This window comes from Apteryx mantelli, chromosome 4, assembly GCF_036417845.1.
Source record: "Apteryx mantelli isolate bAptMan1 chromosome 4, bAptMan1.hap1, whole genome shotgun sequence".
In the NCBI taxonomy this organism is placed as follows: Eukaryota; Metazoa; Chordata; class Aves; order Apterygiformes; family Apterygidae; genus Apteryx; species Apteryx mantelli.
In genome coordinates this window covers 50254921-50271161 of record NC_089981.1, presented here as the reverse complement: position 1 = coordinate 50271161, position 16241 = coordinate 50254921, and the positions used below count along the sequence as shown (strand labels likewise).

Below are 16241 nucleotides of genomic sequence, written 5' to 3'. Positions count from 1 at the left end.
GAGGTCTAGGTCTGTCTGGATCACCCTTGAGTGTATCAACTAGATTCCCCCCTCATTTGATGTCATTTGCAAACTTGACAAGTGTGCACCCTGCTTTCTCCAGATTATTGATGAAGCTGTTAAACAGGATGGGTCCCACGCTAGACCTGGTCATCCCCCCAGTTATTTACTCATGCCCATCCATCTAGACCATAACACCTTAGCTTTGAAAGAGACTGCAAGAGACCATGTTGAAAGCCATGCTGAAGTTGAGAGAAAAGACATCGATGCGTGCTTCTTATTCACAAACCCAGTCATACCACAGAAGGCGATCAGCTCAGTCAGGCATGATTTACCCTTGGCAAATTCATGCTGGCTGTTCCTAATGGCCTTCTCCTTCACATGTCCAGAAATGCATTCCAGGATGCCTTGCTTCATGATTTTCCCAGGGAGCAGTGAAGCTGCCCAGCCTGTAGTTACCTGGGTTGACCTTTTGGCCCTTTTGGAGGATGAGTGCAACATTTACTGTTCTCCGGTTGACTGGGACCTCCCATGATCTACACAACCTTTCAAAGATGATAGATAACAGCCTTGCAAGGACACTGGTCAGTTGGCTCAGCACCTGTGGATGCATCTCGTCAGGGCCCTTGAACTTGTAATAGACAAGTTCTCTCAAGTGATCCCTGACTTGATCCTCATCCACTGCTGGGGGATACTGCTTTTGACTGTTGTAAGGTAGGACACACATGCTCTTGGTGCCAGGATGCACATGATATCGGTATTTGCATAAGGCAGAGGCAGATTGGCTGGAATCAGTACAAGCTTTAGAAACAACAAATTATTTTTCATGTGTGCTAAATAAATGTGTGGGAGCCATTCATTGCTAACAAGCTAGTAATATTTCCCCCCCCCCCCCCCCCCCAATTCTGGAAAGAAATTTCTGTGGTAATAGGAGCAAAGTTCATCAGCTTGGACTTGAATTACTTCTTCCTGTCACCTAAAATGTAGTTTGTCTTATAAGGGATTACACAGTTATTCTATAGAGGATTTCTTTTTATAGAGATATGAATATTGGCCTTACAGGCCATGCACCTTGGGTTTTCCTGTTCTGTAGATTCCATATTTTTTTACTGTGCTTTTAATAGAATGGATTTAAAAAGGAAAATCTTGAAATGTAGAACTTGCCTTTAAAACTTGATTATTCTGCCACTTCGGTTGCATATAATTTGTACGGGAATTGTGTGTAATCTGTGGTTTATACGTTCAACTGTAGCATCCACAATGATTTTTAATCAATAAACGGCTCACTGCCAAGAGGCATTAATATGATACTAGTGCAGATCATTTGGTTGTGTTTGCCTAAGTGTAAATGCTGAGGTACAAATAAATAACCTAATAGAGTTTCTGTGGGATTAAAAACCTGCAGAGGTTAAATATATTTCTTGTGTGATACCTTCATCTTTCATTTGAGGCTTGTCCCTAGGGGAAGATCCTCTTTCCATGATGTATTAATGATAAATATTCATTATTTTGTTTCTTATTATTTTTGAACAGTTTTCCATTTTATATTTATCTTTAGTAGAGAGATCTAAAAGTAGTATTTGCTAGCTATCAGATTAAATAAAAGGCACTAGACAAAATGTGATGTGAAAAATGATAGTTTTCCTCTGTGTTTTAACTTACTGATTCCCCCCCCCCCCAAGCAACAATTATTAAATCAAATAAAGATATGATACCATAAGGAAAGTTTCTTCAATCTCATGTTGTGCATCACACTTCACGGCTGGTAGGGGAAGGACTGTGAAATGCTGAACTACCCCTCATTTAGCCTACACCTCCCCTGTTGGAGGTAAATGGATGGCAGAAGTGAGCCTGAGTAACAGAAGCAGCAGCTGATCGCCTCTTAGGCTTGAAGTCCTGTGAACCACGCTTCTGACACCCACTGGGATAGCTGGGCGACGGGGTTTCGTGCTCCCTTTGCCCCTGACTGTGACATGCTCTGCTGCAGAGGGCTCTGCCATCCCTGTGTGCAGCTGGCTCCCTGTTTGGTGCAGTAGCAGGGCAGTGCTCTCTGGGAGCTGAAGATCAATTTGCAGCATGTTTCGGAGTGCAGTCATCTTAGTTTTAGCTGCTCAAAGGCAAGTCTGTAGTAGTCAAGAACATTTCTACAGTATTTCAATATTTCTTTATATTTACTGTCTAAAACTTTTGATGGAGATGTGTGGAAAGCAGAATAATAATGAATTTTCAAACACAATTCAGTGTTATATTCAGTATGAATTTCTTGCCTAGAAAGTGCTTGTGAAAAATCCTGAACTCTCACATGGTTTTGAAATGAATTATTTTTTCTTCTGAGGAAACTTCCTGTTTTATAGCATTATCAGTGTAATACAACAGAATCCCAGCTGCACTGAGATAAGTAGTAACATTTCTATTTTTAGTAAGGCAAATTATAAATCTTTCTTACTGTCTTTTGAACCCCCAGCACTTCGTACTTTCTTCTACAGTAGGCGGTCTCTGCCCATCCCCAACCTACAGCTTTTTGTGTTCTCCTCTCCTTCCAATGATAACAGGCTTCTAAAACACCTGCAGGTCTCTTGCCCCTTTCACCCCCCTGACAAATTGCCCTTCTGTGAAATCTCTAGCATTTTCCTCAAATTTTCTGTCTGCTCTCATGTTCCAACAAGGACACCAACAGTTTGTTGTATGCTAGATGCACAGTTAGATGTATTCATTGCTAATTGTGTCAAGTGTCTCAGTGGATATCCATGATGGTCTCCTTTTCTTTTTAAGAAAAGATAAACTTAAGTTTTAATCTTAACCCACTTGACCAGGTAGGACAGTAATAATTTTGTATGACAGGCGCAGTCTTTTAAGAATAACTGTCATGTGAAGCGTTTCTTCTGTGTAACATAGTTCATCTATCGTGCAGATGGGAAGCATAGAGTTCATTTGGCTTGCCTCCATAAAACAAATTCAAGGTCATGTGTTTGTATAAAGCATCTGACCCATCACATGGGACCATTTTTTTCCTCTGTAGTTGAGAAAAGATAAGTTTTCTCTGTGTGTTTCCTTTTGTTAGAATTTAACATAAGGCAGAGCCTTAGAAAACCTATATAAAATAGTGTCATCTTAAAGTTAGACTTTTTCTTTCTGAAATTTCTTTTCAGAAATAATTAACTGCATTGTTTTTAAAAGTAGTTTCTCTTGTATATTGATTGCTTTTATGGTCTGCTACAGTTATTTAAAGACTGTTCAACTTTGATACAAAAACAGTAATGCTTCCCTTGGAAGACTAATGCTCCGTCTTACTCATCTGTATCCTACATACAAGATACCAATTGATATTTTTGACAACTATATTATCTTCAGAACATTTTAGAAAGGTATTTCACTCTTCCCCATCTCCCCCCCCCCCCCCAAACATCTTGACAAGTCTTTGTCTGGATGCTAAAGGTGAGGTTCACATAGTGATGAAAATGTCATGAATTGTTGGCATTTGTTTTGTCTTCTGTTTTGTCATCTTGTGTCTCTTGACTACTTCAGCTTTTAGCCATTGCTGAACAGAGAAGACTTGATGTTGGTACTGAATTATTCCACTACATAAAGCATAATTATCACTGTTATATGCTTAGACACCTAAAATAATGAAACACACACCAAAAAAAAAATCGTATCTTACCATTTTAGTTAGACTTCCAACTCCCTACATATAAAAGGAAATCCTTTTGAAGTAAAATCTGGACATCAGCACACCGCAAGGTTGATTAATATCAACTTCTGTCAAATAGCGTGGTCTCAGGCAGTTCCCTGTAAGTGCTAATCTCCATTTTATTTTTAGCAAGCCATTAGTCTCTCACAGGGGAGCGTGGGAATAATTGTCAAAGCTAGCAAAGGACTGCTATTAAACCGAATTGCTGAAGCAGGTGTTGGGTGGGATCCCCTTCACTCTTATCAGTTGGCAACCAGTGGCTTTACATTCTAAAGATGTGTGAAAAACAGTTCTGTCTTGAAAAGATTTCATAGTCTTCCTTTTGGCCTTGCTAGATTGTGTTTTTTGACACAATTGTTTTGTTCTTTGTCAGCATACATGAATTTGTACTATGTAAATCCTTTCCCCTGTTTTCCAGTTCACTTTTCAGGGGATATTTGGTAGGGATCTACTTCTAGCCTGAGTTTCCTAAGGAAGTGAGGGAGTAATGTGATCGGACCTGCCTACCCATCAATCTTTTTCTTTACCCTCACCCCAAAAGAAAAAAGCCCCCAACATTTTGGGTGGTAACTAGCTGCCAGTTTTTATCAGTTTGGACAGAGGAGTAAAGTTCTCAAGATACTGTAAATTTTGGTGAAAACTGGTGGTTAAGTGGAGGAGGAAGGTTCAAACATTCACCAGGAGGCAGCTAAGTAGAATCTAGTCCTTATCTACCCTGAGTGGCCGCAGCGGGAAGGGGAGGGCACGGGGACTGCGCAGGTATGTTGGGTCTGTTGATCTCAGCACCAGTCGGTCATGCAAGACAGGCCGGTAGGGAATGAGGTGGCAGCTTAGTTTCTTTCCATCCCTGTAGGTTCTCTTCTTACTTTCATAGCTGCTTTCTTCATCCGTCTTCTTTTCAGTTCATTTCACTTTATTGAACCAATGGTGTTTGAGGAGTTTACTTCCATTATTTTAAAAGTTGAAGTCTACAGCTTTCCAAATTTAAAAAAAATAAAACTGTTGCATAGAAACTCATTAAGTATTTTTTGATTTATTATTAGAGTCAATTAAAAAAAAAATCACTGACTCTAAGAAAAAACAGATGGCAGGGGGAGATCTTACAAAGCAGAATATGGGCCTCACATTAATTCCAGCTCCTTAATTTGCATATAACTATTTGTAGTCCTGCAGGTTATCCAAACTACTACTACTTTTGTGGATACTCTGTGGCCAATTATATTTGACAGGAGACTTGAACCTTACCAATTCCATTAATCCTACCTCCTCCAAGAGGATTGTTGCACAGAAATATATTGATACATGTGGACGCTGAGAAAGTTTATAGCAACATAAGACAAAACACTCAAAAAACAAACAACCCCACTAAGTTCCAGTAGGGGAACTCTTATCAGAAATGAAGTTAAGAAATCTTCTTGCTGTAGGCGACTATGTGATGATCCAGCTCTTCTTGGCAATGGAATCGGAGCTAACTGGAATTAATGCTCTCCTGCAGATCAGAACTGTCTCAACTTGTATAACTAAAAAGCAGCTGTTGCAGCACCATAAATGTTTGCTAAATAGTTGGCTTGCTGAGCAGTCCAGCTCCATGACCTTGCAAAACATGCAGTCCTGTAAGTTTACAGTTTGTTTAAAAAAAAAGAAAAAGAGAGAGAGAAACAATTTAATTTGGAACAATCTGTAAGTAAGGATTATATTAATGCATCTCTCTTTCTATCTGGCTGTCAGAGCTATGGCTATCAGATACAAATGTGGCTGATAAATTTATTAGTGTGATGAAAACGCGGGTATTAATTGGATGGCCAGCACCAGGGTTGTGCATTACCTGAGTTCTTTGAATAGGGTTTCAAGTGTGCGTGGGACTTGTTTGAATCTCTTGAATCTCTGTGGTAAATTTTCCTCTTGATTACTAACCCAGAGCAAATCCTGTTTTTCTCTACCTTTTGCAGAAATATTTTGGTTTCATGCTGCTCTTCATTTTAAGTGTGGCTCTTCCTTCCCTCCCCCCACTGCAGATTCCTCATCCGCTTATTCATGAATCTATTTTAAATATCACTATTTAAGAACTTTCTTGTCTACTGTCACTTAAATAGTGGATACACTGTGAAAAAAATATAGTACAGAAGTAATAAAAATGGAACCTACAAACAATAAAGATGCCATGATATTTAAGAGTAGCAATGTCAGTTGTTGTAATACGATTTTTATCATTTTTATTTTAATTCTAGTAACACATTAAAGTTGAAAAATCTACATTTTCATATGGAATTATTTTTCTGTAACAAGTTACAAGTTGTTTTGAATCTTGTCAAGTTTATCAAATGTAAGTAATCACATGTTGATACTAATATTCACAGTGCGTGCTTATCTATTGTGATATGTAAAAATACCTGATTTCACAGCTGGAGACAGATTTGTCATTCTTGGGATTTCTTCATCTAGTTTACTCTGAGGTTCCTGGGCATATCAGGGTGTGTGTGTGGTGGTGGTGGGTTAATCTTGCAGGCCATTTTATAGGGTTTTTTGTTTGTTTTGGGGTTTTTCTTGTTTGTTTGTTTTAAGACCAACAAAAAAAAATTCCTAAATCCTAATAATCTATTGCTAGTGTATCCCAATGTCTTTAGTGAAATAAAAAACGTTCATCTTGTACATAATGGAGGAGGAGGTTACACTTGGCATTAATTCCTCCATTTTTGGTCAACCACATAGTTGTTGTGTTCCTGTTGTCATTTTTGACTTCATAAATGAATCAGAGTAGGTTCTGGTCTATGCAGAAAGCTTTGATGTATTCTGCTGTGCATTTCTTCTTACTGGAGAAAGAGCATGCTAAAGAATACCAGTAGCTATGCAGTTCCTCAGAGCCACTGACTAAACTTTCTGTCTTTTACTAGAATTGAATAAACCCCAAAGGTATTCTTATTTTATTAATGCTCCGTGCACACTGGTGTATGCTAATTGCATTTCCAGGCCGTGATTAGCCCCCCATTCCTTCTACTGAGGGTTAGGGCTAACTCCATAAAATATTTTGTGGCTGTAGAGATTAACTTTGGCCTTCTATTTTGGGAAAAGAGAAGTACAGTATTTTGAGGTAATGGGAAAACTTGAAAATAAATTTGTGTAAATGCATTGAAATATACCTGCATGCTTGTTTCTTAGTCAAAAGATAAACCTGCTAATCAGTGTGCACTAGATGTTTAGTCTTGTATTAATGGTTGAATGTGCTGCCTTTACTTCCCGTTCATAAAGTGAAAAGAAATGCAGAAAGGACATTTAACTTAAAGAGAAAGCCATACTGCTAAGAAGCCTAGTTTTGTTTTAGCTAATGAGTTCATCAGAGAAGCAATGTGTGGCTTGCTGCATACCATAGTAGTGTGTTCTCTGGCCAAAAACATAGCCTGCTCATCACATCAGCTTTCTAGTGATTAACACTTTTTGATCTGCTTAAAGAATTTCATATGTATCTACCGCATTTTGTTTTGGCAGAATCTGTATCAGATGGAGTCTAATGTTGTACACATAGCAGTCTATACTGTTTGGTTGTGTACGAAGTGGTTATTTCAGATGGAAATTTTGTTTGACTTGAAATTCATCTTTGTCATGGTAAAAATTAACTTAAAACTTTTTTAACAATAGAAGACCTGTTGTCTTCATCCAGTCCCCCCATTTATATTTTAAGGGTTTAAAAAGTTGGAATATAAATTGTATTCATTCAAATTCTGCCAGTAAAGTTTTTTTTTTTTTTTTTATTGTGAAGAGTAGTGTGACTATGGGTTGAAAACAAAGCAGTTCACTTTAAAGCCAAGTGCTTATGAGTCTAAAATTTGATTTGGACTTCTTAACCCATTAATTCCTAGACTCTTTGCATGATGATCTGCTTTCAAAAAGACATTCCTGTTTCTTGGGAATATGTGATAACTAAGGTTGTTGAAAAAGATCGCCAAGTCACAAGGCAGTTCTAAATATAAACAGAAGAGAAAAAAAAAGAGTCTTTATCTCTTTTCCTTTTCTTACCCCAAATCAAGGCTTTCAAAGCCACTTGTAGAAACTCTGCATTTTTGTGGTGTTCCTCAGTTTTGTGGTCATCACCCTTCAACTTGCAAGCACAGGAGTATTTGGGGGGGGGGGGGGGGAGGGATTTAAAACAATTTCTCAAAATTTCTAAGAGGGCAGATGAGTCTTCTGAAGAAGTTTCCACGCTGTATGTGAATTGATTTGTAACTACAAAATATTGAAGATATGTACTGTCTGCTTACTTATGTTCTGGTTTGAATAGTGATATGGATAACAGTTTTAAATTATTTACCCCTCTAGATTATGCAGAGTTTTTTTAATTTAAGTGTTGTCCCTCTGCCTTTTGTTTAATGCAAGCATGTTTCATTATGCATAACTATTTCAAGATATGTGGATATGTGGTATTTCTCTGTGTCCTAAAGGCTTCCCTCTGCTTATTTTCTCCTCTGCTGATTAACTATTGATCATTAGCTGCAGGAATTATGTGCTAGTACAGCTTCTCTGCAGGAGAGGGAGGCTTTGGGTCTAAAATAATATTTTATCCATATCCTAGAAATATAGCACTTGACCTTTGTCACTTCCTCTCAGTATCAGTCAGCATCTGTTTAGGCTACTCATCAGATTATTATACCGTTATATATTATTAGCAACTGAAAAAAAAATATAGTAATTCCTCACCCACTGATTCTATGCTTTTCACAAATATGGATATAGTTCTTTGGGCATAGCTTGTTCCTATATAGGAATGATGATAAAAGGTATTTTTGCGGTAGGTCAACTACATCCACTTCAGTTGCTGAATTGTTTCAGCATATAACTTTCAATTAAAAAAAAAAAAAAAAAAAAGCAGAAACCTGCCTTTTTTTATTTGGGAACTTGGCTTTTCATGCTAGATTTGAAAAATGAAGCTAATCTTCTTTTTAGGTACTCACATTCCTTCGCTGTTTAAATTGTGCAATAGATTATGAAATGGTATAGGGAAAAGCAAAATATAAACCCCAAACTCTAAAACTGTAGTTAGCTAGCTTGTGTGAGGTTTTTTAACTGTTTGTTTTTCTCAGTAACTATTTAGATAATATTGCATTCATTTATATGCCTGTAAGGTAAGTTATTGTATGTAGACCTTAATGTTTCTATGTAGATAAAGTGTATATTGTGGCAGTCTCTTGTGAAAGCTGCTGAAACACTGTTACCACAGGCCTTTTTGCTAAGGATATTTTGCTACTAGTAGGTTAATTGGCTGGAAGATGCTTAGTTCCTGCATACTTTATGCTGCAAATAATATACATGGTATTGACAGGGCAGCTGAGGACGCTTTTCAAATGCGTGTGCATTAAATTGCTTCATTAGGTTGAAAATGTCAATTTGTATTTAAACATACTCAAGTTTGACCTGCAGTATCGATAGATGTTCAAAATATCCTGACAGTGGCCGTACCATTTAAAAAGCTGCATTTCTTTTCAGAGTCAGAATTTGAGACGATGACACCATTTGAGCCTAAGAAATGGTGATCCATTTGAAAGCTTGGAAAGTTCACATTCTTGAATCAGATAGGGTTCTCTTAATTTACTTTGGATGTATAATTTAAATGAAAACACAGGGATTGTCAGTGCTGAGTAAGAACTGAAGAATGAAAATATTATGTTCCTGAAAAAAGGTTTTGACTGTACCAGGAGCATGAGTATTTCACACAAATTTCATGTGTAACCAGGTTAAATTAAACATAATTCTCGAAGGAGCAATAATTGTCACATTTAGTCTATGAAATGGAATAAAACAGAAAACATTAGCCTCATGTAACTGAGTGTATTGCATATTTTCAAGGTTATAGTCTTCCATGGTTCCTAGATGTGGTAATCTCTCATTACAGCAATCATTTGCAGGAGCATTTGCAGGAGATCTGTTGACTATGCTTTCATATTCATTAGGACTAATGCAACATCCTTTCCATGTGTTTTTTTAATCCAGCTTAGTGTCTTCCGTTTTTTTCCCCCTCTCACCAAGCTTTCTTTCCTTGTTCTCATTCCGCATATAGCTGCAATTAAAATATTTTCTCATTCCATATTTAGAACTGTGGACTTTTTTTTTCCATTTAAGTTAAATAAATAATTAGTAGGGGTTAATGCACTGACTTTAACAGTGGGAAGTTATCATGATAATGGAAAGTTTTTCAAACAATTTTGTTTTGCAGAATGGCCAGATCAGTCTGTTCCAAGTACACTGTTCATACACTTAATTTATAACATTTCAGCATCACTGATTTAAAAAAATTTTTTACTTATGCAGTATTCTGGAATAGTAGCAGCATGCAGCTCTGTAGCGTCTCCTACCTACTTGATAGGTGCTGATTTTTCTATTTCCAAAAGAGATACTGTGGATGATATAGCTTTGTATGTAACATACTTTTTACCTAGAATCCAAAGCTTTCCTTTCTGTTTTAGCAGGGAAACTTTGTAGTAGCTTCACTATTAGCTACAGTGGATAAATGTTTCTTATATTTAAAAGAAAGCTATTATGTTGTAGTCTTCCCCTGGCACATCCTTTTTGTATTTTATTTTCTCCTTATACAGATCATCTCATAATTTTTGTCTAAGTAATTTTGTACCTTTTCTCTCTTCTGATTTAGATCTTATTACCCCATATGGCTTTTCAAAACAGTGCTCTGTTTGGGAGCAGCAGGTGGAAGGTGCTATTCAGGAAAGCTAGTGTTAGCTTAGGAAGGAAACTTCTGTACGGCTTCCTCTGTATTCTGTGAGGAGAGAGTCCGTCTCCTTCAGCAGGCAGTTCAGAGCAGACCTAGTGGACCTCAGCACCTGCTCATCCCTTCGATTCAGTAGAGTATAGACAGACAAAGTTTTCTGGGAGAAAGGGGTTTTATTAGACCAGTTGCTGTCATAAGCAAAATCCTCCAACTAGCCATTATCATCTCCTGTTAGATATATTGCTGTTATTGGGATTGCATGCATTCGCAGGGTGCCACGATGTGAAAATCCTTACCTCTTGTGATTTGACAGACAGTACTGTGAATAGGTGCTACTTGAGCAATAGACATTAAAAGGGTATTTTGAAGTCAACTTAGTGGTGAAAGTAAATTGATTTCAGGAAGTATGGGTGAGCAGGAATTGCCATAAAAGCTTTACATTGAAGAAAACTTCTGCATTTTAATAGCTAATGCTTTGAAGCATTTCTGTGATCCTAGAAACCAGTGCTCACCAAGCAGTCTCAAAAGTTTTTTGTTTGTTTTTTTGTTTTTGTTTTTATTCCTCCCACCTCTTGCTACTTAAAAAAATCAATTTTTTGGCTTACTGGATTTGGGGGAAAAAAAAAAATGACTGCATGGTTAGGATGTAACACAAAGTATTAAAAAATGTATCCGCAGAGCTAGCCATACTGCTAGCTAGTTACTTAGGTGTAACAGCTTTTTGTTGCATTTGACCTACTCCAAATAGATTCATCTGCTGTAATCACATTGCTGTGCTCAGGGCAGGCTTTAGGATTAAAGGAGGTTTAGTGAGAATTACAACCCAAATTGAACTGACAGGGTCTGATTTCCCCCTCACAGCCACATACACATTTGAGCTTAGTTATACTGACATGTTTCTGTAAAATCCTAGAGACTTATGTAGGTATTGAAGAGGATTTCCTTCAATGACAGGATAAATTATGTTTAAAAGCTCCGATTTCCTTATCTGCTTGGGTTCTTCGTATGTTGAAAATCTTTGGTTTTATTGAGCCTGGGCAATTCTGAAAATTCCACCCCTTGGAAGTGAAGGCCTTTTTGAGTTTTTGGGGGTTTTTTGTTTTTTTTTCTTCCCCCTGTGGCATACTGATGAAACAATGGCAATGAAAAACAATTCTAAAAATTGTGTAGAAACAGAATTCCAGAAGTCTGCAGGGTTGTACTTGCACAAAATGTTGATTTACATATGACACATATTTGCTTCTGTTCAGAACAGAAGTGATCATGTTTTGGGGGTAAGTTTTGCTAGAGGATGTTTGTCAAAATATACTTTGCATTGCTGTTTTCTTAACCAACAGAAAACTTTGCTCTTATGATGAAGAATTAACAGTGCTAATATCATACTAGTTACAGCTACTAAAATTGTCACAATTGGCATAGACAAGCATTTTTTTCTTTAAAGATTGGCACCAGAAAAGAAACTGTTTAAAGCAGTGTTCAATCTCAAACAAATCCATTGTTTTCAGCTGTTGTGGTGCCACCGAGCATAGTTTCCCTTAATGTGAGGAGACAAAATCATTTCAGTCTTTATAGGGTGAAATCGAGACCTGATTTATGCTGGAAATGTAACAAGCAGATTATGGAGCACAGATGCCATGGCTCTTCTATCAGAAACATGTCTAAAATTATTTGCAATGCTGTGCAATTGCTGGCATTTTCAGGTATTTTTGAGATATTAATCTGCTTAATAATATGTGATATTGATAATATTCCAGTTTCCAAGTGATAGAAGCATATATAAAAACTAAGAAAAGTAATGTAAAAAAACCTAAGAAAATGTAGCCTTTCCAACTGAAGAACAGTTATTTGGGTTCAAAGTGCTGCTCATGTTGCTAAAAGCTCCTGAGAATGCTGGCAAGGCTGGAGATTGTGAACAGGAGGTGATTCCCCAGCTGGGGGAGCAGGAATCATTTCGGTTTGTGCAAATGCAAGGGGAGGGGGCAAGACACATTAGCCTTCAAGGTCGTCTTTCCATGGAGTCTCCACAAGGAATTGTGGGTTTCACTAGCAACCTGAGTTAAGGAGGATTTGGCAGGTAGCCATAGTCAGTGCAGCAGTAAGCCAGAGCCTTTATATTCATGGCCCAGGCTAGTCCCATGCCTTCAAGTTGGCTGTTGAACCTTTTACAAAGGTGTGCGTGCTGGTGGGTTCACCCCCCGCATGCCCACCTCTGGGGAAAGCCAGTGCAAGGAGTAGGTTTGCCTTTTTCAGAAAGGGTTAAGTTACTGAGCTATTATCAGTGTGATTTTATGTAATGAACCATAATCAGAAATAGTATGCAAGGCTGATTAAAGCTGTTGATTCAGTGGAGCAGGAATACACCCACACATGTACTTTTTGTAGGTAATTTGCTTGTGAAGATTTAGTGTTGGAATCTAAATGATTTCAAATCTGTTTTCATTTTATGAAATGTTGTGCATGCATGTAAACCAGCAACAGATGTAGATATTTCCCTTTACTGACTATAGCTGGAGAAAATCATGCAAGACAAATAGGTTTTTGCATGATACTTCATAAGCTTTTAATGAAACACAGTCCAGCATGTCAACTTGGGTTTATTTGGGACTCAGGAAGCAGTAGGTGCATCTTTCTTGTTTCTGCCAGAGTTTGTAGCCCAATTTACAAAAAGGCCAATAAATCTTTTAAACAACAAATTCCCTGGTTTTGGTCTAGAAGGGCAACTGAAAAAAGAAATTTCTAGTGTGTTATAAAACCTCAGATGTATCTGCATGTTCAGATGGGCAGGTCAGGGAGCCCTTAGTTGCTCTGGTTTTGCTTGGAGGTAACTAGCAGCATTCATTCACATAGATTTGCTCTCTAGCGTTTCAGGGTGTCTGGGTGAAGTGCCAGTACTGGTGGCCTACGTGTGCTCATAATAGACTGATCCTTATTGGAATTGTGAAGTACGTTTTATAGGTGTCAGTGTCACCTTACACTTTTTTTTTTTCAGTTTTACTTTGTCAGCTTGACTGGCTGGGTTTGTAGTGGGCATTCCTTAGGCTGCTTCTCCCTGAAAATCCAGGAGGGGGTTAGGTAGCTTTACCCAGTGGTTTTTACAAATTCTCACAATCAGTCTTTGGGAGTTGATGTATATGGCCAGGTAGATATGGAGTCCCTCTGTAATTTCCAGAGATGAGTGTGTGCCTTCAGTGGGTGATTCAATAGGTATCCTAGAAACCTAAGGACTGCCCAGCTCAGATGTTTTCAGTTGCTTTTGTTATGTCATGTACGTTAGAACTGCAGAATGTAACGCGTCTACCTAAACAGATCAAAGGGTGGCACCTGCTTGTTGATCAATGCTGAGGAACTTATGCCAGGGAGTATTTCTAATTAATGAAAAACCATTTCATGATTTTCATTACATTAAAGAATTATTACTCTGTTTAGGTCTACTGAATACAACCTGAACACCCACTCCTAGTGCAGTGAAATGAATCAATGAAAATATTTACATCTAGCTTTTATTATTTTCTAAACCATAACTGTTGCAATACTGCAGCACACAGATTTCTGCTGAGTAACTGCATGTTTTAGTAGGGCTTTTTCTCCTTCCTAATTGTTTTATTCACCTTTCATAGGACTTGAGACATTTTAGAATAATAACTTGATATGTACAACCAGTCTGCCATGTATTCCCCATGTGCATTACCATATGGAAAAAGAGAGGACAATCAGAATATTCATTAATTCAGTGAAGTACAGGGTTTGTATAAATGTACTCCAATCCCTACTAGCTTTTTAGAGCTATTAATTGGTTTATCCATCTGTCTTTTGATTTTACACTGAAAGTTTCAGGCTACCCTTTCAGTTTTTAAGGTGATGTCATTAACAAATGTAATATACTCAACTTTATCACCAGATGCCTGGTGCTCGGAAATTGGTTTCAGTTGTTTACTGATCACAGGCATTTTTTTTTGCTGGACTTTCATATGCAAAACTTGCTGAATGCTTGTTTAAAAGCATGTCTGTGTTAGTCTTAAAGACGTTGGAAGCATCTACAACAAAATTAACATGAAAAGCTATATAGGAGTCCTATGTGGAGGTTGGGCTATTTATTCCTTTACAGTTGTAAAGATGGTGTTTTGGAAAATAAATGCTTAATACATGTGGTTGTCAAAGGACAAAAAGCTTTATATGTGTTTTCTCAAAAATAGCAAACTGAATTCTCCCCAGGGATCTGTGCTGTCACGCTTGTTTATGTTGTGTAAGAGTTGGAAGCCTAAAAGCTTTTTCTGGTGGATTTATGGTGCCTCTTAAGTTTAGGTATATACAGTATGTGTGTTAAATTATAGCCTAAGATAGTTTTTCTTTTTGGTCTGTGGGATGATTCCCATGGTTGGTTCTGAGTGGAACTGACCATAACAAAAAAAATAAATCTATTCCTCTAACAAAGATCACAAGCTTTTCAATTTGGGGATACCCGTTACTACTGGAGGCCTGAGAGGGTTTCCACAAACACCACTTACAGAGCATGTAGTGCCTGTCTGAATGAGTTGCCCTATGAAAGGGTTGCCATGCTTTCTCCATGAACAATTAAGTTAATTGTCTGAACAAAAACATTGCTTCATCTGTTTATAGTTTTTATTTGCATATATGCATGAAGCAGGCTTAAGAAAACATAAAACATGATTTCAGAAAGAAGTCTTCATGCAGTGCTAAGTTTCCAGAAGGAGGAGGGATGTATCAGAGAAATCACTCTTCAGAGAAACTCAGCATTCAGTGAATCCATCAACGTCAGTCAAAACTGGTCTAGCTATTTGCTGCTGGTAAGAGAAAATTGTTTAGAATCCCTTGCAAATTAATACATAACTGATTTTGAAGCTTGTTTGCTTAGTAATTTTTGTTTTAATCTTTTAAGATCACTATTTAAATAAGCATACAGTGATCACTCTTTTACTTCAAACTTGCTAATTTAATGTAATTTATTAAGTTTTTTTCTTCCATTCTACCCTTTTAAATCAAATTCTTTGCTCTTGTATACCAGTTTTTTTTTTTTTTTTTTTTTTGAGGACTTAAAAGTAAAGAAATGTCAATCTTGTCATTTTAAAAAAGTAAATTGTCTTTGGCACATTGTTCAAGAATATACTGAATTTTCAGGGTTTTTACTTTAAATGGATTTATAGTGAAAAGACTGGAGGGTTCAGCTGAGCACATTTCATTTTGAATGTTCCAATTTGTCCAAAATAATTTTTAAAAAACTCTTTCCAAAATATTATCAAAGTTTTGTTTACAAGTCTGTATCTTCCTCTAAGTTTTTTAATTGACTTTGTTTCTCAGTGTTGCACACTTGACTCTATATGGCAGTCTCTTGAAACAGATGATGCTGAACTTCTTGCAAGGATTATTTGAGGATTATGTGCTTTCATATCTGTTTGAACAAGTAAGCTGTTTAAAAACAAACAAATGGAAAAAACTCACAAACACACCCTATCTATTAGTCTGTAACCCTTGTGTTACTTTATGGTCTGGACTATGATTTTTTTTTTGTTATTTTTATTCTGTCTTTACTTGACCACAGTTTGACTAATACTAAGATTTCATACCTATACATATATTTCTGTTGTAGAATCTATCCCAGGCTATTAGGTTTGTAATTCAATATTTGCTTTAGAAGCATAGAATGAAAATTTGGTGCTGTTTGGTTTAAATTTGATATTTTCATGCAATAGATGATTGCATGTTCATTAAAAAGTAAATCTTTTGTAGTTGCAACAGAAACAATTGTTAAAGGTCATCAAGATTACTTTAAAAGTTCACTTATGTTACAAATATGTATTTTTTTGTCTGTAGTATTCTCAA

General features: G+C 37.0%; 1 long non-coding RNA gene across 1 annotated transcript in view; it reads left to right on the top strand.

Annotated features, from left to right (window-relative positions):
* The window catches only part of LOC106498173 (uncharacterized), a 133490-nt gene extending 117249 nt beyond the window's left edge, over window positions 1-16241 (top strand). The window contains exons 3-4 of the long non-coding RNA XR_010884162.1: window positions 15078-15208; window positions 15720-16241. This is a non-coding gene — a long non-coding RNA (uncharacterized lncRNA). The remainder of the gene's footprint in view (window positions 1-15077; window positions 15209-15719) is intronic.